Source organism: Lissotriton helveticus, chromosome 12, assembly GCF_964261635.1.
Source record: "Lissotriton helveticus chromosome 12, aLisHel1.1, whole genome shotgun sequence".
Classification (NCBI taxonomy): Eukaryota; Metazoa; Chordata; class Amphibia; order Caudata; family Salamandridae; genus Lissotriton; species Lissotriton helveticus.
Genome location: NC_136073.1, coordinates 445,937,154 through 445,962,335, shown reverse-complemented (window position 1 = coordinate 445,962,335; position 25,182 = coordinate 445,937,154).

Sequence of the window (25,182 nt, the reverse complement as noted above, 5' to 3'; positions counted from 1 at the left end):
CATATCCACCAGTGAAGCGGTGCGACAGGAGTTGCAGAGACTTGAGAGTCAAGGCATCATAGAGCCAGTGGACAGCGCAGAGTGGTTATCCCCCCTGGTGGTAGTCAAGAAACCAAATGGAAATGTCCGCCTCTGCGTGGACCTCCGCGAGCTCAACAAATGCCTCATAGTGGAGAAGTTTCCCCTGCCAAGAATTGAGGAGATGCTGGCAAAGACGAAAGGCGTCACGCATTTTTCAACTATAGACCTCACGTCTGCGTACCATCAGATTGAGTTGCATCCCGCAAGCAGAAAGTACACCTCCTTCATCACGCCCTTTGGGTGTTACCAATTTCGCAGGATGCCTTTCGGTCTGGCGTCTGCAGCCGCTGTCTTTCAAAAGTTAATGCATCGGCTTTTTAAAGATATCGCTGGAGTGCAGTACTTTCAAGATGACATATTGGTAATGGGCTCCTCCAAGACAGACCATGATAACAAACTGACCAGGGTACTCGAAGTGCTACAAAGCAAAGGATTAACTGCAGAATGGAGTAAATGCAAGATAGGGATGCCATCTGTCACCTATTTGGGTCACGAAATTGGAATCCATGGCATATCACCGAAAGAGCAGAATGTGAAAGCCATCAAGGAGGCCAGAGCCCCGAGTACTAAGGAGGAAGTGCGGTCATTCCTTGGAATGGCCGAGTACTATAGCAGATTTGTGAGACAGTTCGCAACAAAAACGTACCGAATGCGGCAGCTCATCAGGGACAAAGCAAAGTTTGAATGGGATGGAGAGGCACAGACTGAATTTGAGACGGTGAAGAACTGCATCTGCCTAGCCGTTCCCTTGCAAGGTTTTGTCTCGACAGGGAACACCATAGTGACAACGGATGCCAGTGACAAAGGCTTAGGGGCGGTGTTGGCGCAAGAGAGGGAGGATGGTTCCGTGGAGACCATTAGTTTTGCGTCAAGGGCCCTTTCCCCGACGGAACAACGGTACAGCGTCATTGAAAAGGAGATGCTGGCAGTCACCTGGGCTATGGGCAAATTTAGACAGTTCATTTGGGGAACCAGGTTCAAACTCCAAACAGACCATAAGCCCCTGGTCAAAGTCCTGACGTCTTCAGGCCATGACACGGCGACTCCAAGAATTGCCAAAATGACATTGAAGCTACTAGATTACACCTACGATGTGGAGTATCTGCCAGGTACTCGCAACAGGGTGGCGGATTACCTGAGTCGGGCGTCGGCCATGGAGGAGGCACAGGAGAATGTCCTGGACAAAGAGGAGATGGTAGCCAGCATGGAGGATCATGAGGAAATGATTAGTAGTCAAGAATGGGCAGCTGCGTATCAGCAAGATGGGGAGAAAGAGGAGATTAAAGGATACCTCACATCAGGATGGCCGGACAAGAAAAGGCTCACGGAAAGTGCAAGGAAATTCTACGAGATGAGAGAAGAACTGTCATTGAGCGACTCAGGGATCTTTCTGTACCGAGGAGAAAGGGTGGTACCCCCAGAGTCTCTTATACCCCGACTATTGAAACAACTCCATGAAGGTCATCTGGGCATTGTAAAGACAAAGGCACGAGTCAAGCAAATGTATTGGTGGCCTGGAATGGATACCCAAATAGAAAGACAAGTGAGAGAGTGTGTACAGTGCCAAGGAGCGGACAAAATACTTCGGCCTCTCAGACCTGCCTTGGGGAAGTTTGAGACCCCTCAAAATCCTTGGGAGAACGTGGCCATTGATATACTGGGCCCTGTATTGGATAACAGAGGCGTGAACAAATATTTGTGCGTAGTCATTGATAAATATTCGAAATGGCCGGAAGTCGACATACAGGAATCTATGGACACTGACACTGTTTTGAAGTTCTTGACTGCGCTATTCTTGAGAGAAGGTATACCAAAATCCATACTCAGTGATAATGGACCGCAGTTTGTATCGGACAAATGGGTGCGATTCATGAAGAGAAATGGGATTGAAAGGAAGCACACAGCCATTTATCACCCAGCTTGCAACGGCCAAGCGGAGCGGTTCAACCGGGTATTAATGGGCTCCATACAAGCAGCCATATCGCAAGGTAAAGACTGGGAGACCGAAGTGATGAGTATGCTGTGGGCTTACAGAATAACCCCCACAGTGGTGGGGTATAGTCCATTCCAAGTGCTTAGAGGCCGCCTCCCTTTCACTAAGGACAACGTGGTGTGGAGGGAGAAAACCATAACCAGTAAATGGTCCCCGGCCGTGGTACAGCACAACCTGGAGAAGGCCCAGAAGATATATGTGGCCCATTATGACAATAGACGCAAGGTGAAGGAAACAGGTCTGGAAGAAGGCGAGTGGGTCAGGGTAAAGCTGCCCACCATGCAAAGGAAAGGAGAAAGCAAGTACAGTCAACCCTTACAGGTTAAGGAGGTGAGAGGAAGGGCGGCCCTCCTCAGCGACGGCAAAGTATGGTCCCAAGACCGCATGGCAAAGGTCAACAAGATCCTAACGTGGCCTAAATCAGAGAGAGAGGAGATACAGGTGGGGCAGGAGGACATGAGGCCTTCCTGTGTGCAGAACTCTAACGACCAGTTGGATGAGGCAGTAAAGAACAGAGAAATGGCAACTTCCATGGCTAGATTTACCAGTGACGGAGATACACCTGCCAGCGAAGAACAGGGAGAAGATCAGAGTGACGGTGAGAGTTCACTGGGAGAGAGATCGATGGTGGAAAAGATGCCGGTAAGGTGTACCCGCAGTGGCAGGGCAGTTAAGGTGCCCTCCAGATATCGAGACTTTGAATTGAGTGGACTCTGATCTGTGGCGGATCCACCTCAGCCACATTTATGTAAAAGGGGGGAGATATGTGGTGTGCGCTCTAGTCTACGAGCGTGAACGCGATGACGCGTCACGCCGTAGACAAGAGCGGAGTGCGCACGCATGCGCAGCAAGGAGAGATTGAAGGCGCGAAGCGGGGAAATGACAGTTGGCGACCGGAGCTCTACCTGTTAAGACGCTCGGCGCTTTATGCTTACTTATAACTTAACTTATCTTGAATAAATGGTTCTGCAACCAAAGCGACTCACAGTGTCTGATGTGGGGATAAAGAGGAACATTATAACTGTGTCTGAAGTTACTGCTAAGGCTTTCTTAGATAGGTTTCAATCCATGCCAAGAATAACATGTCCAAAGGTTACTTGTGCCGTGGCTTGCACCTATCGTGTATGTCCCTCTCCTTTCCAACCAATCACCAAACAGGAAGACACCTGAGTAAGTTTCACCTACCTCAAGAGGTCAGAAACAAGAACTGCTTTACCTTAACTACAAAAGGTAAAATGTAAATTCATTATCACCGTTCTGCACTTTAGTTCCTCTCCAAATGTAAATATGAGGGATGCTCCTGCCAGGTAGAGGAACAAAATATTCAATTAATTATAAAACTGGTAAAACGGTTGGACGATTAAAAAGAATGGCCCTGTACTAATTCCGACCAGCCAAAGCACCCCATGACTGCAGTAGAATAGACCATGAAGTACTATGGGGTCAGTTAGACAAATAAACTAGTGGCATCCGTAGCAAATTGCAGACCAACTTTAAGACCAGTATTTTATTGTATGACCCAACCTACCTACTAATAGATTTGCTTCCAAAATAAGGAATCCCAGGAGGTAGCAGAATGAGTTGCCTCATTATTATTCATTAGGTAGATTGCATTTTGTGGTCCACTGCAATTGGCTACCACATTCCTGTTACTGTATCCTAAAACGGATATCTTTTTTATTTTAAAATAGAATGATTTCCTTAAAGGAAGCGGGCTGCTTTAAAAAAAGAAAATCTGTTTTGGAAAAGTTAGGTGGGAGCAGGCAGTTTCCACCTGGACCGCTGCTTAATCCAGCTCTCTGAAGCTGCTAACCCTAGTTTCAAATGGGGAGGGTCTCAAATGGTACCCCACTGTAAATCGGCTACCACCCTAAATTGTAATCTGGTTAAAGATTAATAGTTTGCAATTTAAGTTATAATTGTAAACAACTGATGCCTTTACTACCGACTCGCAAGATCCATTTTACAAGTAGGAAAAAGATGCCACTGTCGCAAAATAGTTTTTGGACACAAGCAAAGGTGATTTAGATATTGCAAGGACTATAATTTTTCAATTTGCAGGATTTGCAACCACTAAATAATTTAGTGTATCTTGCCCGTAATTACTTTTTTCTGGAAAAGCCATTCAGCTTGAGCCTTTCATAGTAAAGTAATGTAAACTGCATTTCTAAAGCGCACTGTTACTCCAAGGAATATCCTGGAGCTCTGCATCTCCAGTGGGATGTAGCTGAGACAAGCAACATTCATCTTGCTTAAAAAGCCATGTTTTCATTTTCAAATCACATCATACATCAGCAAAAGTAGATATCTTTGATCATATGTGAAAAAGTCAGTCACTGGGAAATCCCTTAAGTCTGCAAAACATACTATACTAACAAGGCTTCACAAAGAGTAGAAGCATCTGGGCTCCCACCCAATAAATCAGCTCACCACTTGCATGGAGTGCCTTGAAAATCTTGAGTTAAAACATACCTCAGTTACATAATGCCGCAAGCCGGACTCCCAATGTCTTTTAAATGACCAGTGCACCAGGGAAAGTTGAAACATTTTTGGTTCTATGGGAACTCTATCTTTGAACAAGTAAATAATAGTAATTCAGCTGTGTCAAAGAATTTAATAATAAATTATTTTTAGCTATTCAAAATTCAAAATGGATGTCGAGTTTGCTAGTGACTTACGCATATGCTGTTACCAACTTTGCTTTAAAGAGGGATCTCAGGGGGCGTGTCCGAGATGGCGACCTGATCAGACGCAGGTCTCCATGGCTCCCTGCCCCAAACCCTCCTACGGCCCCTAATGATAGCACTTAACCCCCCCAGGTCAACGTGCACAGCTACCGGCGTGATCTGGGACCGACTGCTGCCTCCCGAAAGCTGTTGCGGATCCTGAGCGGCCCCCACGGGGCACTGACTGGGAGCGAAGTCTCGGCAGCGGCTCCTGTAATGGCGGCCGACCCGGGGGGTGAAAGAGTCGCAAGCTCTCTGCCTCGGCCCCGATCATCGGAGGGGCTGAAGAGCTGCTTGCAGCACCTGCGGAGGCGGCGCGCTGCCTCCGACCCCGGGTCTGGGACCCACTCGAGGCACCGGTTGCTACCATCGAGGCCCGGCCGGCGGTGGAGGAGTGGCCGTCCAGGTATCGTGGAAATTGAGGCCCCGGCCCGGGGCCTAGCGGAGCGGAGCAACTACAGTCTGCAGCATGGCCTGCCGGAATACCCTGTGCGGTGGAGGCAGCATCCTCAACACAACCGGAGCACCACGAGGCCCGCGGGGCAGACTGGTTGGATGCCCTGAAGCGGGAGATCTCAGCTAGAGGCCTGCAGAACTATCGGGCCAGGAGGAGACGGAAATTGGCCTGGGCACGCCAGAGACCGACGAGTTGCACCGGTCCGGTGAGTGGAGGTGAGGTGGATGGCGGTGGGCACCACGAAGGAGGCTCGGGGGGCACTCTCGGGCTCCCGGTGTTAGGACCGACTAAAAACTGAGAACTGCGCTGCGCCGGAGGATGGGGCGGTGTACTAACGTGCTTCCCCGTGGCGCTGCTGACCATTTGGGCCCCGTCTACATCTTGGTATCCGTACATATAGCCACCCGGGGGCCGCCCGAAGACTGGTGCTGGCGTTTGGAGGGGAGGCTTATATCGCTACACGACCTTGCTCGACCGCCCCTGCCCGCTCGCTGGTGGTCACTGAGAGTTGGCGGGGAGAAGCCGGGGTTCCCTGAAAGAAGCCACCAGTTGACTTGCTGCCCCTTGATGCCGCAGAGACAGCCGCAGCGCAATTGTACCTTGAGTCCTGGGAGGTCCACAAAAGACAGGCGCTGACCAAGCTGGGAGAGGCAGAGTGTGGATAGTCGTCAACGCGGCGGCTGGCCGCCTCGATCTCCATTAAGAACCCCGGCGCAGCTGTGAAGGCGCCATTCTCCGTACAGCACATAGTAGTTACCCTCAGGACTGCCAGGTCACCGCACTTACGTCCACCCCATGAGGTCTGCCGGGGGGGAGCCGCCCCGACCAACGGCCGCACCATGGTGGGCCTTAGAGGGAAAAAACCGACACAGACACTCCCAGAGATGCTGGCGAAATCCCAACCCAAGGCCAGCAAGGACCCACCCTTTCCTGAGACCGCAAGAACGCTGCCCGAGCCATCCAGGGACCAAGTGCCCATCACCAGGTCCTTTCTAGAGACACTGTTCAATTCCCTCAGGGATGATTTCAAGTCCTTGAAGCAGGAGGTGGCGGGAGATGTCCGAGAGATCAGACGGGATGTGGAGGGTCTTGGGGATCGAGTAGTCACCATAGAAGAGGCCGATCAAACAAGAAGCAGCAAAATCGAACAGCTCCAACAGGAGGTCCTGAGACTCACAGACCAACAACTGGACCTCCAGGCCCACGCAGAGGACCTTGAAAACCACTCCCGCCACAACAACATACGGGTCCGGGGAGTCCCTCAGAAAGCAGAAGGGACGGATGTCACTGGCTACCTACAGGACCTTTTCTGAAGCATTTTGGGAGAACCTGCTGACTTCATCGTCCGCATCGACCGGGCACACAGAGTTGGGCTTCCTAAACGCGCTTCCCCCCACCGCCGGACATCTTAGCCTTTCTCCCTGACTTCCCACTAAAAGAGAGGATTCTTCTGGAGGCCAGACGAGCCCAGCCTCTTCAATTCCAGGGCCACCCTGTCGCCCTATACCAGGACCTATCGGCCATCACGCTACAAAAACGAAAAGCGTTCAAAGTTGCGACGGACTTTCTGCGACGGCAAGAAATTCCATATTCATGGGGCCACCCGTTCAGATTGATCTTTAAGTTAAATGGGTCCCTTCACCAAATGCGCTCCCTCAAAGGCACTTGCTGTTCTGCACCTATCGTTGGAATCCAAATAGTACAAAATGTATGTCTAATGCAAAATGTTTCCCTCACCTGTACGTGCCATACTATTAATCCCACTGATAGTGTAAATTGCTAATTTATACCTGTTCTACGTCTCACTGTACTATGTTGTAAAATGATCTGTCACCATATACCCATGAAATAAATAAACAAAGAGGTTGATTGTGTGACATGAGAATCCCGAAAAGGTATCATTGCAAATATTAGCCCAAAAATGATTCCTTTGGAACACCATAATATAATCTAACTTTAATACATGAAAAATACACTGATATCACTTTCTTTTGGTTAGCTTGCAAAAAGAAAGCGTCCGACCCCCAGAACATTTAACACCTAGAACCCTGGAATTGGTCCCTTGAAGAGCTTGCCAGAATGAGAGCCAATAGCATACAGCAGCAGGAAATTGGACAGTCAGTTCATGATGGAAAAGCAGGGGCATGGGATGAAAATTTGCAGCCTGACAGTCTGCTGTCTGAGATTATCTCATGACAGCTGATTCAAGGTTAGAGAGGTGAGAGGTCACATTCTGCTGCTTTTATTAAAAAATAATCTTGAATAGTCTCCATTTTCTCAAATTCCAGCATCTGAGGTGGGCTCCTTGGAGCCTTTTGGAGGCCCAGGAGTGGGGACATGAGGCCCCCCCCTTTATGAATTCAGCCCCAAGGGATGGACTTCCTGGGGCATAAGATATTTATATGCTGCCTAGCCTCCATTTTCTTTCTGATCCAAAATGAGTCTCACAGGACTGCTGCATTACTTGCCAATTTGTTTCCTTTTGTGGTCCATGGGGGATCTCGCTGGGTCCCCCCATGGGCCTAGGGGTTCAGGGTATCTCTAACTGCCCCCTTAAACTATTCTTTATTTTTTTTAATTTCAGGACACTAGACTAAGTCCCAGAGTCCTGTGATGGCTGCCAGCAACATTGATCTCATGCTGGCAACCAATCAGAGTGCTTGTTATATGGCCAAAGGGGGAAAATGCTCACTGGGCCAATCCAAATGCTCTTTTTAAAAACTGGCGATCCCGCACGTTTCTCTGGAGCCTCTTGCGGACCCAACTGTCCAGATATACAATCATTTTCTACCCTACTTCTGATGATTTACACCCAATGACAAAAAGCACAATCTGCGGACCAAGATCTAGCTTCCTGCCAAATTTGGTGTAATGCAATTCAGCTGTATTTGCTGTAGCCCTTAGTCATTGCGATCTCCGGCCTCACCGTGAAGATGGAAAATAGGTTTTAGAGATTTTTTAGGGAAACTCTCTAAAAAAACATGACTTTAGCAAATACTTTGAGAAGCCCCAAGTGTGTACAGTACTGTAATATGTGTGGATATATGTGTTTTAGACTTTATGGGAGCGGCGCGATCGTCCCGGTTAACGACATCATCACAATGTCCAGAGTCACAGTGAAAACAAAAAATAGGTCTGAAAGATAGTTTTTTAAGAAAATTAGCACATAAATATGAGTTTAAACATGCTTTGAAAGAAGTATGAATAAGGGGCAAGATGGCGGTTGTGTGAGACCGCTGTGCGCACATATGACCAAAGCTCCAAAGAAACTATGCTGGTAATGCTGAGCTAAGAGTTTTTGAACAGGAGGAATGGTCGTGGAAGCCTGCTGCGAGGAGATAAATCCCATCAGAAATCAACTATATACATTAGGCACCTTAATCGGGCTCACAGTCTTGAGGTATCTGGGAAAGGCGTATCTCAAGGTGGTAGTGGAAGGAAACCAACATCGGCAACATCGGCAATCCTACCTGTCAACTGGGACCGACGCTGATGCTGTGATGCCTCCGAAAGCAGCGGCGGCATCTGCAGATGCCAAGGCCAGGGTAGCGAGGTTGGCGCAGCGTGAAATCTCCGAGCTGGGCGACAATACAGGTGGAAAGGCTGCAGCAGAGGCGCCTGGATCTTCCATCCCGACGCCTTCTAGGACGCGAAGTGTGGAGCTGGTGGGATTCAGAAGGGACGTCCGGCTGGCCCTACAGTGGCTGACTTGCTCCGAGGAGCGCCTGCAAGATCAGTACCGGGTCAGGAGGGGAAGAGCAAGGCCAGGCTCATCGAGGAGATGGAGACGGAGGTTGCTGCTGTAACAGCTATTGCCAATGAATGTGGAAACGATGGCCACGGCTTACCGGGTGCCGCATCAGATACACTCGGTGTCATTAAAATACAGGGCAAGGCGGGGGCTGGAGAGACTAACAATTTGGAGTCGGCGCCCGAGCAGAGTGCGAGGGATCAATCTATCGCAAACGGGAATGAAGGTATGCCCTTGTCTTTACCTCCCCCTGGGACTTATGCTGATGCTGATGGAGTAGTATGCTTGACTAATTTGACTAAACCTTCAAATGGTGACTTTCCCTCATCCTGACAAATTAGTTAATACCCCCCAAACACAACATGCAATGTTGTTTTTTTTTGTTTTTTTTTAAATGTTTTTATTGAGTTTTTTCCCCCCCTCATTTTTCCAGTAAGTCCAATGCATTTTTACAGTACAGATATTTCATATTGATAGAAAAAATAAATAAATAGAAGAAGAAAATAAAAAGAGACATTTCACAAAATTCAAATACAATCAAAATTCATATTTTTACCCTCTACTTACTCCTATTCTTCCAATTCTCAATGGGTAACCATATCCTACCCCCCAATGTCCTTGTACAACAGGCAATGTTGGGCGGATCTAATCAAGGAAGGGATCAAAATACAGGCCGTGCTACTGAAAATAGCGAATATAGTGAAATCACTCTTTATGATCTGGAGCTGGAAAAATACCCTAGTGATTTCTTCTCCTTTTCGGACAGGGGTGAGTGGTCAAAAGATATCTCTTCCACTACAGACGAGAGCTGTAGTGAACAAATGGACGGCCCTAGCTCTGAAGTTAAAGCTAAAAATACTCTGAAGAAGAAAACAAAGCGGCATGGAGTAAGGGATTTGGCCTGGGATGACACCCCTACAAATCAACTTACTAACCTCCCAAGTATCTCAAACACTGAACAATCAGATCACTTGGTGCACTCAGGTTCAACAAACAGCCCCAACCCTAGATACTATTCTTCAGGCTATCTCATTGCACCGTGAGGAGACACGTCAGGATGTGCGCAAAGCTCAAGCCGCCATGCGTAAGGTACAAGGAGTTGTACGTAAACTAACTAAGACATGTCGTGCATTTGGGGACCGATTTACCGATTTAGAATCTAGGATTGTTTCCAATGAATCAGAGATGGCGGTGAATCAAGAACAGGTGGACTCCCATGAGGCTCAGCTAGCAGACTTCAAATGGAAGCTAGAGGAGTATGAGACCCGCCAGCGGAGGAACAATCTGCGAGTTCTGGGAGTCCCTGAAGGGGTGTAGGGGAGGATGCTCGCTCTTATATGGTGGATCTTTTCCATGACTCTATACCAGAACTTACTGGGTGGAATTGGGCTTTAGAAGTCCAACGTGCCCACCGTGTTCCCTTCACTCTAAAACATACAACGAAAGCCGGGGTCTATCCTCGAGCCATCCTGGTCTATTTTGGCAATTTCCTACTCCGTCAGGCTGTCTTTGAGAAGGCCAGACCGGAGTAAAAAAGAACCAGAAATGAGGTCTCCTATTTTGTGCGCCCAGATATTTGTCACTCCACCGACGAGAGGCGCTGGAGGTTGCGCCAACTAATTAAGCCGTTCCAAGATAAGAAAGCACAGTCTTATCTCAATAACCCTGCTCGTCTTAAAGTGATTTGAGGGGGCAAACTAAATTTTTTCTCTCGGAAATAAAGGCCAAAGAGTATCTTGATGGGCTATCTGGATAAGCTAGGATTAGATCACAGGTATCCTTATTTTTGATACAACGAAATACGAAATATGATAGTACCGGATATATATCGGGTCCTCTCCTTCATGGCCTGTAGTGAAACATATACTCTACTGTTTGAAAAAAAATAATATAGAGAGAATTGTGGGGGTGAATTTGGAGCTCAGCATGTGTTATATATAAAAATGATATAGGGATTGAGCCTGGTCATGTGTCGCATGTTCATCACTAACAGACTCTAGCTGGAGTCTGTACTCCTCAAATGGAGTGGCGGGTATGTTGTTGGGGTGGGTGGGGGTAAGGCGTGGGGGGGGTGGGGCTTAATATAAAAAAGAAGCAACTCCAGAATTAATACCGCAACAATGAAGCAGAAAGTAGTGAAAAATGGAAAACAAAAGACAAAATGTATTTTGAAGGTCTACAAGGGCTTTAAGGTATTGGAGGGATCCTCGAAACTGGTTAGCAGACTTTAATGGGGATGATAACAATTTGCTCCTGGAATATGGCGGGTCTAAATGATAGGGCTAAGAGGGCCGGCTTTGTTGAAATAATCAAGCAAAAGTCTCGATATAATCTGTCTACAGGAGACACACTTACCCTGGGAAAAAAAGAGAATTATTAAAAGTTGGGGGCTATAACATTCTTGCCTACACAACATAAACCTCTGATATTCGTGGGGTAGCTATTTTAGCCAAAACATCACTAGGGCTAGCAAAGCGTAATGCTGCAGATGCTCTGGGGAGTTGGGTTATTATAGAATTGATATCTGGCATAACTATCTGCTCGATTTATGGATCAAACCAAGATGACCCTCGAATATTTGAGGATCTTGAATTAGAGCTCGCCTCATGGCCAAAATCGTTAGTTTTTTGTGGCCACCTAAATATCTCGTTAGGGTCTGCATTCAGAAAACAAACACAGGATAGATATTCAGGTCGGAAACCCAGGGTATATAGAGCCATAAGTCAACTCAGAGGTAGCCATGTTCTGCTAGACATTTGGGACCTAAAAAATCAATCTGACCCTGGGTATACCTATTTTTCGTACCCACACAACAGATATGTCAGGATAGATTATTTTTTTGTGACAAGAGATTTGGCTCACCAAGCGGAAATTATGAAGCTCCCGAAAATATTTTCCGACCATAATCCTTTAATTTTGGCAATAGATTTAACCAATTTTATTAGACATTGTACTAAATGGACATTCGATAGAAAGTTTTTGGTTAACGAAGACTATATAAAATTTATTAGAGATTGGGCACTGAGCTATTTTGATATGAACCGCTATAGCGCATCCAGGGGGGTTGTTTGGGACTGCTTCAAAGATACTCTTAGAGGAGAAACAATCAGCTATGTGGCTAGAGTAAAGTGCGAGATTTGGCCAGAGCTGAGGAAGAACATGTTTTAACGATAGTACCGGGAAATGATGGGGTCCATATTCTTCGCCGTATATTAGTTTTAAAAACAGAATTAAACAACTGGCTAACCCAGTGATCTGCTGAGACATTACACTCACACCGGAACAGTATGTATGAAAATGGTGAGAGGGTGGGTAAGCATTTGGTTTTACGTACTCGGCAGAAGATCCCTTATAATGCGATAGATTCTAATAAAATAGATAACCATGAACATACCGATCCGGAAGATATTACTGAAGGATTTCAACGATACTATTAAAAGCTATATCAAGATGATACCTTTAACGGACACTGTCGAAATCAGGAAAGCAGTAAAAGAATTTGCAGTAAACCCTGGATCCGGTAAGGCCTTAGATGAACTAACTAGAGAAGAACTTGAAAAAGCATTATGGAGGTACAACTAGCCCTGTCTGGTATGGCCTCGGTGAAAGCCGCAGGCCCTGAAAAAATCCCCTTAGAAATGTATAAAATACTAGGAACCCTAATATTGCCTTTTTTACTGGATTTGTTTATTGGAATACAATCAAGTGGAATTCCTCCAGAGTCTTGGAAAGAGGCGTATATAATAATTTTTCCTAAAAAAGGTAAACCTGTAGAGAATCCATCTTCATACCGACCAATCTCCTTGATCAAGTCGGATTCTAAACTATACGCAAAAAATTTAGCTAATCGGCTCGGGAGGGTTATTGGACATCTGGCCCCCCTTGGCAACATGGTTTCATCCTGGGAAAGGGCACAACTGATCATACCCGTAGAGTCATCTCGCTTTTCGATATCATGTCTGGGATGGGGGGACAGATGTCAATGACGCCAAGAAAGCTTTTGATTGGGTGTCTTGGGAGTTTTTATGGGGGGTGCTTGACCTAAATAGTTTTGGGCCCGAGTTTATTAAATCAATCAGACCTATGTACCAGCAACCAAAATCTAGGCTGCAATTAATGGGCAACGAATCATGCAGGATTAATATATCTAGGGGAACGAGACAAGGTAGCCCTTGCGCTCCAATTTTATTTGCCCTATACATTAACCCCTTGATTATTAAATTGTTGCAGAGCCAGAAAATTAAACCAATTATTGTTGGTGTTTACGGGACCAAAGTACTAGCCTACGCCGATGATGTGGCAGTATTAACGCCCAACCCTGCAGAGGCAATTTTAGAAATAGATATAATCACTCAGCACTTTGGTCGGTATTCTGGACACTCACTTAATAAAGACAAAACTATTATTCTACGCACTGACAACAATGATTATGATGACCCAAGGAAAGTAGATAAGGCTACGTGTCTTGGGGTATGTTTAAGCCCAAAAATAGAAAATATTAGTAAATTGAATTATGAACCCCTGATTAAAAACATAGGGAAAGATCTTAGGAGAGTCAATAGTTTACATCTATCTATTATCGGTAGGGGAAACTTTTTAAAAATGAATGTATTCCCTAAAGCATTATACTTGTTTCGAGCCATACCATTAATTGTAGAAGATAACATTTTAAAAACACAAGAATCACAACTGTCAAACTTTGTTTGGCAATATGGGAAGATTAGGAGGTCACTGAAGCACTTATCCTTGCCACAAAGCAGGGGTGGCTTAGCAATCCCGAACATCATGTTGTACTATTGGGCGGCCCTTCTCCATCAAATGTTCCCTTTGTTTAATATTATGACTCCAAGTGAAATTACATTTTTTCATTTTTTCATTTTTTCATTTTTTCATTTTTTCATTCCAAGTGAAATTAGGCCAGATCTAGAAATACCCTCCATATATTAACTCTCTATTGGAAAGAAAGCCCGAGGGCTTTTAATGAAACAAGTAGAGCCAAGCTACTAATCAAAAGTTAAATTTAAGGTAATTACCAGTGCATGGAAAGAATGGAGGAAGGTCTCTAGATTTATGGCAATCCTGAAGTTCAACAGGTATACCCCCTTGTGGTACTCATCATTATTGCCCTTACAGGCTAATGATGAGATGGCTAAAAAATGGGAAAGCGTGGGTCTAAGAACAATCTGGGACTTCTCTGGAGGAGAATCAGATTCTCGGTTTTTGACTTTACAGAGAATTTTTGAAATTCCTAATAGCCATTATTTCAATTTTATTCAGGTTAAAACAATTTTTAACCTAAAGACCCCTGGGATCAAACTTGAAAGGATTCCATGTCTTGATATCATAGCCAAGAATTCGACTGGAATTGGGAAATTGTATAGCCTGCTCCTTGACAAACTACCTGATGACTTGGAACATACAGAGTCATCTTGGGCTTTGAAACTTGCTAATCCCAATATTGACATTGATATGAGTCTATCCTTAAAATCGAAAATACTTCTATCCCCTAATTTAAAAGCTCAGCTATATAAAACTATTTTTAACTTATATTTTACCCCTGCTAAATTGTTTACGTGGGGGAAAAAACAGATGTTTATTGCGCCAGATGTGGGTCAGGGCCAGCCACCTTGACCCATATTTTTTATGATTGTGATAAATTAACAGTACTTAAAAAGGGGCTGTCAAGATTTTGGGAGGAGGTATTTGGGTACAGCATGGCAGAATCATCCGCACTGTTTATTCTTGGCTACGATAGTACTCTGGGGCTAAGTCTGAAGGAGGAATCAGGTCTCTTTGTTGGGACGGCGGTATATAGAATACTATTGGCAGCTAGGTGGAAAGATGCTACTTTTCAAATGTGGCTTGCCAGGTTGCTGGGAGTTTATAATCAGGAAATTGCTATCTACTACACTCGGGGTAGACATTCGAGAATGCGTGATCGTAAGATCTGGTCACCCATTGCTGCCTAGATCAAAGATGTAAGGGGGCCATAAGAATATCGCATTAACAAAAAACATTCTTATTCCTGATATCTCCTAATGAACTGATCTGTTAGTAAAATATTTTGAAGTAATTATCCATTCTGATTTTCTTATGATCCTTTTGATATTATCCCTCTGTATAAAATTGTTGCCTTTCTGCTACTATTCATGAATGTATTTATATATTTATTCGCTGCTATCTGTTTTTTTGTATATGTACTAACTGGTGTTGCTTAAAGAAAAAAAAGAAAAAAAGAAGTATGTATGTAGTAATATGTGTAGTGCAATGTTTAGAATGGATATTTTTTACATATAATTTTGGATGTGTTGGTGGTCATTGAATGTCTGCTTTTGTTTTCTGTTTACACAACGTATTCACGGAGATCGCGAAGATAGTAAAAAACGAACAAAAACTTTAGAAAAAACATCACAATATTTTGGGTACAAAGGTGGCTCTAACCAGAGCCGTTGTGTTGGTTGTGTGTATATGGCTGCCACATATAAGTCTGAATGCAGAGTTTCAGATTGCTTAGAAAGACCCTGTTGCCTTCATCTGTAAAGTGTACTCTATCATTTCTATAAATTCCATGCATGTCAAAATGCAGATTGTTGCTGTAGATACAACCCATACAATGGTCTCTGAGGTATGCCGTAACATTTTTTTCCTGTCTCTGTCAATCTAATGACAGAATTGATTTTGCCACTTCCATATCTATCTTTGGCCTATATTAGAGTACATCAAGACAGTGTGAGGAAAAAGCGACATCAGTTGTGCCAAGGATTCTCTCATTAGGGTTTCCAGACCTAGTGCAGTCAATGTGCCTAGGTCATTGCCACCACAGTTCACAATCATGAGGTGAAGAGCTCGGCAATCCACAATGGTTTTAACCAATGTGCTGTGAACTTGTGACCTATTGGTTCTACTGGGTTGCTAGGTACACTGAGCTAAGATTATATAAGGGGAAGGTTGTTAAAAAGACAGAACACTTATTAAAAAGTTGAGAAGTGATGACATAATTTAAGTGATGGAAAGCTTTAATTTCCAATTCAGTACTGTGCAATAAACTGTTGTTCAGTATTTTTATTTTTTTAAATGAAGTTAGTTATTGATTTGAGCTCTGTTTTTTGCAATTTCTCCACGATGTTCGCAAAAACATTGTCAAAACACGCTGAAAGGAACCTCGTTTTGAAAGAGAGGAATAGGGTTAACATATGCTAACCATTCACAAATGGAGATGCAGTAGTCTAAAATGAAAGACATGATTTCATTTGCTGCCTTTCTCATGATGGTAGATTGTGAAGTTGAAGAAGTTGCCATTTTAGAGTTGCTTTGTATGAGAGTGGTGTACCATTCTTGTGCTTAGTTTTTACAAATCTTAACAGTCTCTAAACTATCCAGAAAGAGCTAATACGACAATATAATCTACAAATTCAATTCACTGTTATGTACATAACTTTTTAATTATATAAAAAATGTACATTAGAAATGAAGATGTTTGATTAAAAAGAGTATCACAGTTATGTGAAACACAAATTTCAGATGAACTGTATCTGGCAGAGGATATGTGTTTAAGATGTTAGTACTGTTGAAAATTACAGTGAGCAATGCCTTTTAACAATGACAATGTTTTCAATATCTAAGCATTATGTGCATAATAGATACATCTATATATTTTGCATTCTGTGAGTTGTAGTGGTTTTACTCACATTAGTAAACAGGAGTACTGTTGTCATGAATAAAACAGAAGAACATGTGCTGTGTCTGTATATACATTACACAGTAGTAATACTTGTTAGTTATGTATCAGGAAGTGTTTGTCAATGTGGTTCTCAACTTATATGACCAGTTTGCATATATTTATATGGTTAGATGTGGTTTTTCTGGTTGCAGATAGTTATAAGTACAATGAGACTGTTGAGTTTACTTAAAAATGCAGAGAACTTTATATTTTTGGAAAGATATTCTGTATGTGTATAGCTATCATGACATCCTATATATGTTTACATAGTGATCTATGTCCTTCAAGGCTGTTGAAACTTTCATGTATCTAGGCAGCGTGGTGCAGTTCTTTCAACATGCTCTGTTTAAAATTGGGGAGAGTTAATAGTGCAGAGTGTCTTTAGAGAGTTTGTGTGCTAGCTTCACTTGGCATGTAAACATTCTTTGAGAAATGCTGAATGTGTGTTTAAAAGACGCAAGAAATATTTGCAAATGATGTAGGTATACAATAAAGAAAAGGTTGTGTGTTTTCAAATGGTGAGAATTGTTGTTTTCAGTTTTAGAAAATTACTGAAGCATGTGCACACTAACAGAGCAATGTATACTCTTAGAGAGATGTATAGAATTATATATCAAGTGTGATATCTAGACTTATTCAATCACGCAGGACCACACATGTACTTTTCCCGGCACTAATTATGTACTCATTGAACTACTCAGGCAACACATATGCATTCAACCAATCACCCAGTTAGCAGCAATATAGCTATACGAATACACAAGCACTAACTATGCAGATATGGAACCACTAACGTAGTTCCTACATACTAAGGGAATCTTGGAGACACTACCTATATTCTGAGGGAATCACCTAGGTACTATCTATGCATTCATCCAATCATCTGGGGAGTAGTGTTGTACTCAACCAGAAACACGTGTTTACAAGTTTTAGTGAGGAATATGTACTCTCTTAGAACCATGTGGTGAATTATATATGTAACCCGTCACACACTGTTTGCATGTACTCAGAAGAATTAGTGAGCTGTAGTCTGATACAGATTAATGTGCAGATTTTTATATGCAGTGTTTCTCAAAATACTTTGTGAAAACTCCTGCTTTATGTTTAGCAGAAATGAATAGAGCACTTTTGTATGGTACTGTGGCAGATGTAGAAAGGGTTTGTGGTGATGTGCAGTTTCATTTCCCTGGCCTAAGCAGAATTCTAGGGAAAATGAAGAGTTGTTAAGAGGAGGAGTTATAGAACAGGACACCATCCGCGGCCGACACCGGTAAGCATGGTGGTGTGGGGCAGGGGGCACCGGGGGAAGCCGACAATGATGGAAGAGGTGTTATTTATTTATTTAATTATACCTATTGCGTTGTCTGTCAATTTCCCTTGGCTCCTACCCCGCCCGCCCCCATCCTGCCTCACCGCATTTACCCGTGGTGGCCGCCGCTGGAGGAAACATAACTTACAGTTGATAGTTTAAAGAAGAGATTATATATTTTTAACACAGTGTGGTCTAAAAAACAGAGTATGTTTGTATATGTTGTTGATGGACTTACTAGAAGATTTTAATACAGACTCTTGACATATTTAAAAAGTTAAAAAGTAATCAATGATAACTGGCAAAGATTAGCTGTGTATTTATTTGTCGAGAAACACTTTGACTTGTCTATATGGTGAGTTATATCTAAGTAGTGTTACAATAAATTAGAAGATAATAAAATGAACAACACATTGATTTTAGATACCTATTTTGTTAGATAATAAAATGCCTGCTAATGTAGAAAAACGATGAAGGGCTAAAAATAAAAAAAACAATATTCATGATTCTTTGCAGCATTGTGAAGGGCCGTTATAGACTGCTCTCCAGCACTCACTGTAACTTTACAATCCATTCAGTTTGATGCCCTCCGGAAAAGCAGCAGAGCCAAATCTTGAAGCTGAGATTGGCCCTCCGAATGGACTATCTGCCCCGGTGTTGTTGTGGCTGCTCCTGAAGTTGAGGGTCCTTTAGCTTTGCGTTGCTTTCTTGGTGCTTTTACACTATTGCTTTGGTATATATTCAGATGGCAAAGCATTGACATAGTCCTGCAAGAATATTTTTCATTTGTACTCCCTGACAATGTCTTATGACATATTCTGTCTTGCACATATCTGCTCACTATGAACTTGTCTTAAAGAATGTTCAAGATAGATAAATAGGCATGTTCTTCCTAATGTTTTTTTTTGTGGTTTCGTAAAGTTGGGATTTTGTTTTCTTTTTTATGGTTTCAAAAATCTCAAATAAGACAGGAAAAATTTGAAAAATGTGCTCTGAGAAATGTGAAAAAATCTAACAAGGGAAAAAATTAGCATGTATGATTTTTTTGCAGCATTCTGGATAGGTGTAGTACACTGCTCACCAGCAGTTATAACAACACACAGTCGATGTACTACATGGTCATTCTTGAAAACTCCGGAGCCATATTTGTTGCAGTAGTCTGCACCTCTGAAGGGACTTTATTAAGGAATTATTGTTGCTGGTGCCACTGATGTAGATGGTTGTCCTTCTTCCCTGTACTTGATTGCCAGTTAGAGATGTTTTTTATGTTAGGTTTTAAGATGGTAGACTATGGATGTTATCCCACATAAATATTTTTTGTTCCTCTCTCTAGAGTGTATCTTTTCACAGAGTGTGCATTGTACCAGTTTTGGAGCAGCTTTTTTATTGTTGAGTTTGGGTAAGAATGGGTAGTGTTATGGGTGTTTTGTAGTTATGTTCTATTCGTGAGTTCAGATGTTGAAAGTTATATTTTTAAATTGTTGTTTTTGTTAAATGTGTTGCTAAAATAAAGACATACAATTATGTTACTAAACAGATAGGCTCAAACTTTGTGTAAAATATGTTTAGATATCTGTTTTATATGTTGTCATTTGTATTTGTGACTACTGAAGTCATTGCAACCTTCAGTGTTGCTGTGAAGAAGAAAAATGCAATTTGTATGTAGTTATTTTGACAACACTATACAAAGTTAAATTAGTATCTTACTAAATAGCTAGACTGAAACATTATGTAATATATGTCTAAATATCTGTTTTACACTTTGTTAAAAACACCTGGTATTCACAGTTTGCCCTTGGCAATGGCACTCTTAGAATCAATCAGGCACTACCTGCACAATCATCAAGGATGTCCTTTCTCAACCAGCCTGCAAACGTGCCTACTGGCAAAGTACAAGTTGGGGGATGAAGTATCGAGGGTACTTGGGGGACAACTACCCCTCCTGTTACCTCCAGCAAGCCCCACATAGTCAGTTTTCTAAGAGGTCTTTGGAGCTAATTATAACTCATGCCCCCGCAATGCACTGCTTATGACCTGACATATTACATCACTCCTGACATGGTCAGTGACATCACTCAGGACATCAATCATGACTACTCAAATGAATCACTGATGACATCTCAAATGAATCACTAAAGCCATTATCAAGTGACTGTGAGTGTTTTAAAAAGTTTATAAATGTTAAGTATATGTGTCAAGGTGTATAGGTGAATCTGTGGGTGTATGAGTGCCCATCTCAGTGAATGTATGGGTGAATGACTAGGTTATGTGAATGCATGTATCAGTCTGTCAGTTGGTATCTAAGTGGTTTATGGGTTGGTGAGTGGGTACATGAGTGGCTGTATGGGTGATTGATTGGTTGTCTGAGTACCTGTATGAATGGCTGTGTGGGTGGGTGAGCGGCTGTGTGATTGTCTGCATGGGTGAGTCAGTGGCTGTACGGGTTAGTGACTATGTGTGAAAGGGGCTGTATGGGTGAGTGATTATGTGTATGGCTGTGTCTGTGAGTAAATGGATGTGTAAGAGGTATAGGGATGAGTAACTGCATATGCGAATGGCAGTATAGGCGAGTGTTGAGAATATATGAGTGACTGTATGTGTGACTAAGTGATTGCGAAAGTGAAATATGGTTGAGTGTGTGCTTGTGTCAGTGACAGTATAGGTGAATGAGTATGTGTTAGTATCTGTATAAATAAGTGAGTGGGAGTTTATATAACTGTATAGGTGAGTAAGTGTCTGTGTAATTGACTCTATGGGTGAGTGACTACGAGTGTGAGTAGCTCTATGGGTGACTGACTGTGTGTGAGTAGCTGTATGGGTATATGAGTGGGTCTATTGGTGGCTGAATTGGTCAGTGAGTTCTTTGCAATTGGCTGTATATGTCAGTGTGTGCTTGTGTTAGTGACTGTATAGCTGAGTATGTATTAGTATTTGTATGAATCAGTGAGTGGGTATGTGTATAACTGTATAGGTGAGTAAGTGGCTGTGTGACTGACTTTCTGGGTGAGTGAATAGCTCTATGGGTGACTGGCAGTGTGTTAGTGGCTGTATGGGTCTATGAGTGGATACGTCAGTGGCTGCATTAGTGATTGAGTTGGTGTATGTGTGGCTGTATGGGTGACTGAGTAGATGTGTGTGTAGTCATATGAATCAGTGACTGGGTGTGTAAGTACAGGTATGGGTGTGTCAGTGGTTTTGAGAATGCTAGTGTGTAAGTTGGAGTTGGTGTATAAAAGGTTATATTGGGGACGTCTGGGGGAAACATGGCGGCGGCCGGCTGAGCCGCGGCAGTACTCCGCCCTCGGACTCCTGCAGTTTTTTTAACCGGAGGATAGAATCCTTCTCAAAATTTGATCGCATATGTTTCCCTGTCAAGCCGTAGTGCTACACTTTAACTCTCATTTACTTTTTAACTTTTGAGAGAGTTTTCTAATTGGCTATTTCCTTGGTAGCGGCATCTCTCTGCCATACCGCCATACCTTCGCCTCCCATGTGTTATGGGGAGGAGACAAACTCGGAGCCGGCAGCAGCAGCAGAGTGCACGGCGGCGGCGGTGTTCACGGAGACATCTGCGTTTTCGAACGAAGCTTTGTTTTCATCCGGCAGGCGAGAGAAGGAATCACGGTGCTTCGCGGCAGTGAGTCACCCAGCAGTAGAGCGCCCGTATCCTTCAGCGTGTGTGTGGATCTGGTCGCTGGCCGCCCTGGAGCTCAGGAGGGGTCGCCGCACACGAGGTATTGTACTGGGGCAGTATGGCGCAGCTGCAGCTGTAGCTTCAAGGGCTAAAGTACAGGCTGTAGCTTCAAAGGCCAAAGCACAGGCACCGGTACAGGTGCAGTTAGAGCAGCGTGAGGAGGGAGAGATTTTGGAGAAGCGGCCCCTAGCTCAGCAGCGATGTCAGCGAAGGCATCGCAGACATCGGAACAAGAAGCAAGTCTGTGGTAACAGCAGTAATAGCACTGAAGGGAGTAGTGGGGAAGAATCTGTCACTTTGAGTCCTGTGGGCATATCAGTGTGCACCGAGGAGACTTACCAGGAAGGCAGGGGAAAGGGGAAAGTGAGAGGGCGCATGAGAGGGAAACATACAGTTGATGGTAGAAAAGATACTAATAAGGCGTTTTCTCACAAAACAGATCCTAAAAATAAAAACAAAAATAAGCTCCCCTCCCTTAGAGTGGGGGCATCTTTAAACTCTAGTCATCTGAGTGCAGCAGCAGCTTCCGTCAGCATTGGAAAGGAGGTTTTGAGCACAGAAGGTATAATTCCTTATACCACGCCTAAAATCAATACCGCTGCTGCTGATATTGTTGATGATATTGCTGATATCGCCGAGAGTACGGACAAAATAAAGTTGTCAACATATCTCACTAGTCAGGTAAAGGCAAAGCGCTCCTATACCCCTAAGTCTACAAAAAATAAATCAAAGAGCTTTGTTACTACTTCAAAAATAACCCCCTCATTGCGCTCCTATTTTAAAGTGATTCCTCAAGTGGTGCTTTTGGCAAATAATTCCTGCTCCCCTTTATTGAATCAGGAGGAAGGGGATATTATACCAGAACTGCAGATGGCTGCTAAACAAGTGGAAGAGCCTCCTATAGAGGAAACAGCAGGAATGAATGTCCCCCCTCCTGATCCCTTTTTGGAAGTTACTGAGGGTTTAAATGAAATTAACCCCTCTGCCACTGTTGAATCTACTGTAGACGGCATCACTGTGAATAACCTCAATAATAATGACAATCCTAAGAAAGATAAGGTCTGCCAGTTGGACCATCCGCTCTCCTCTATGAGAGGAGGAGCAGGTCAATTGAATCTAGCAGATCACCAAATAGTCATTAATTTGGAGCAATCTGTGCCTTCTCTGGAAATGCACGCACCACTGGCACCCCTATTTCCTCCAGCACCACCGAGTGTACTATCTAGCCTCAGCCTTCAGACAGCCCTCCAAGAAACAGGTTCAACTTCCTCTACTAGTGGCAGGGGAGATTCTAGTTTACCCGATGATACTACTCAGGCTCTGAACCCAGATCTGGTTTCCACGCTGCAGGCCTCTTTTCAGGCAATGTTTACAACCCTGGCCACAGATATCAAAAAGGGGTTTGAGACCTCAGCATCAAATCAAACAGATATCCGATGTTATTGTCAGGCATTGGACAGCAAACTTGGTGCTCTCACCACCAGGACAGAAACTCTTGAAGACTCCGTTACAGAGGTTAATATTAACTTAAGCGCCACAAATGCAGAGCTAAGGAACCTTAGACAAGAGAACCAGAGCTTGTCCGAAAGGCTGGAGACTTTAGAAAATCATGCCCACAGAAATAATCTCCGAATTTTGAATATACCGGAGGAGAAAGAGGGTTCGGACATCAAGCAATTTATAGTTTCTCTTTTGAAAGAGGCCCTACGGCTTGATATGTCAGAGCAAGAAATAGCTACGGACATTCAGCGCATCCACAGAGAGCCATTTAGGAGAAACCCGCAGAGAACAAAACCTAGGAAGATTTTGGTTAATTTTCTCACATACTCCCTCAAAGTATCTATTCTGAACATCGCATTGAAACAGAAAGTGGTAAACGCCAAGGGGTTCAATTTTCAGATCAGATCTGACCTCTCAAGAGTCACACTTGATAGACAATGGGAGCTTGGCAAAAGGTTGGAAGCTTTTAGGAGTCAAGGGGCTGTCGCTCAGTTAGTCTTTCCTGCGGCATTAAGAGTTATGTACAAGAACACCATGCATAACATAAGATCAGTACAGGCTGCTGATGATTTTCTGCTGAGTATGGGCAGGGGGTCAGAGTCAGCTAAGTAGGACTGTCCCTTTTCCTCCATATGTTTTTCCCTTAGGCTGTCTTACTATATTTTAGCTTCCTGATAAACCCACAAATTCACAACTAACTCTAATAATTTTTTTTTTAGGCCTGGGTTCTTTAGCTTAGGTCAATAATTTCCTAGAAATATGCAAGAACGATGATATTCTGCAGCTAGGTACATAGTAGAATAGAAGAGTTGAATAATAGGTGGCGGGCAGGTGTTTAAGAAACAACATAAAAAAAAAAATATATATATATATAAATAATATTAAAGGATTAAAAAAAGGGAAAAAAAAAAGAAAGAAAAAAAAAAGTATAAATATATAAAATAACAATGAATATATATATATATTCTTCCTGTTTAATCTTGTCAAACTAGGCGATATATTCTCACTTGTGGGCTTTAGTTTAGGAAATCATAGTACTTTTGTAATCTTATTTAGTTTTTTTTTTTTTCTTTCCCGCCCTTGTTTCTTTACCTCTTGTCTATTTCCTCCCATAAATTTCCAGAAGGTTGATATTCGCAGGGGTCCACAGCAGAGTGCTATCTCTCTGGGTTTCCAGATAGATTGTGTGGGGGTTTCCCGTGGGTGGGGGCCATGGGGTGGGTGAGGGGTTAGGGGGGAGGGGAAAAGCAAAAAAAGTCCTCTTAAACGTCCTTTACAGCACATTAAAAAAAAATGATAGGAGTCGATCAAAGTTTAGTTGTCTCTTTGGAGTTTGGCAGTATTGGTCTTCGAGCTATCTGATATTTTTTCTTTGGCTGTAATGCATAATATACGTATTTTGTCCTGGAACACTAACGGTCTTCGCACTCCACCGAGAAGAAATAACATCATGCAATATCTACGTGACTCGGCCGCACAGGTATTAGTGCTCCAGGAGACACATCTTGCAGAAACAGAAATGCAAAGCCTCTTGAGTAAGAATAGATGGATAGATTTTGGAGTTATACCATCTCAAACCTCACATATTAGGGGGGTGGACATTCTTTTTAAAAAATCTATCAAGGCTAGGCTAGTCGCTAAACAGGTAGACCCATATGGTCGATGGGCACTTGCTTCGGTTATTATTTCGGGTTCACCATTCACCATAGTAGGTTACTATGGCCCAAATCAAGACGATCCATCTGTATTGACATCTCTTTTCACAGAACTGTATGCATTTTCAGAGCCGGTCATCCTAGCGGGTGACTTTAATATAGTTTTAGATCCACTATTAGATAAGTCATCCACTAACAGGGCTATAACTTTATCCAAGACTAGGACGTTTTTATTAAATAATATGAAAACATTGAACTATATCGATATATGGAGGACTCAACATGGGTCCCAAAAG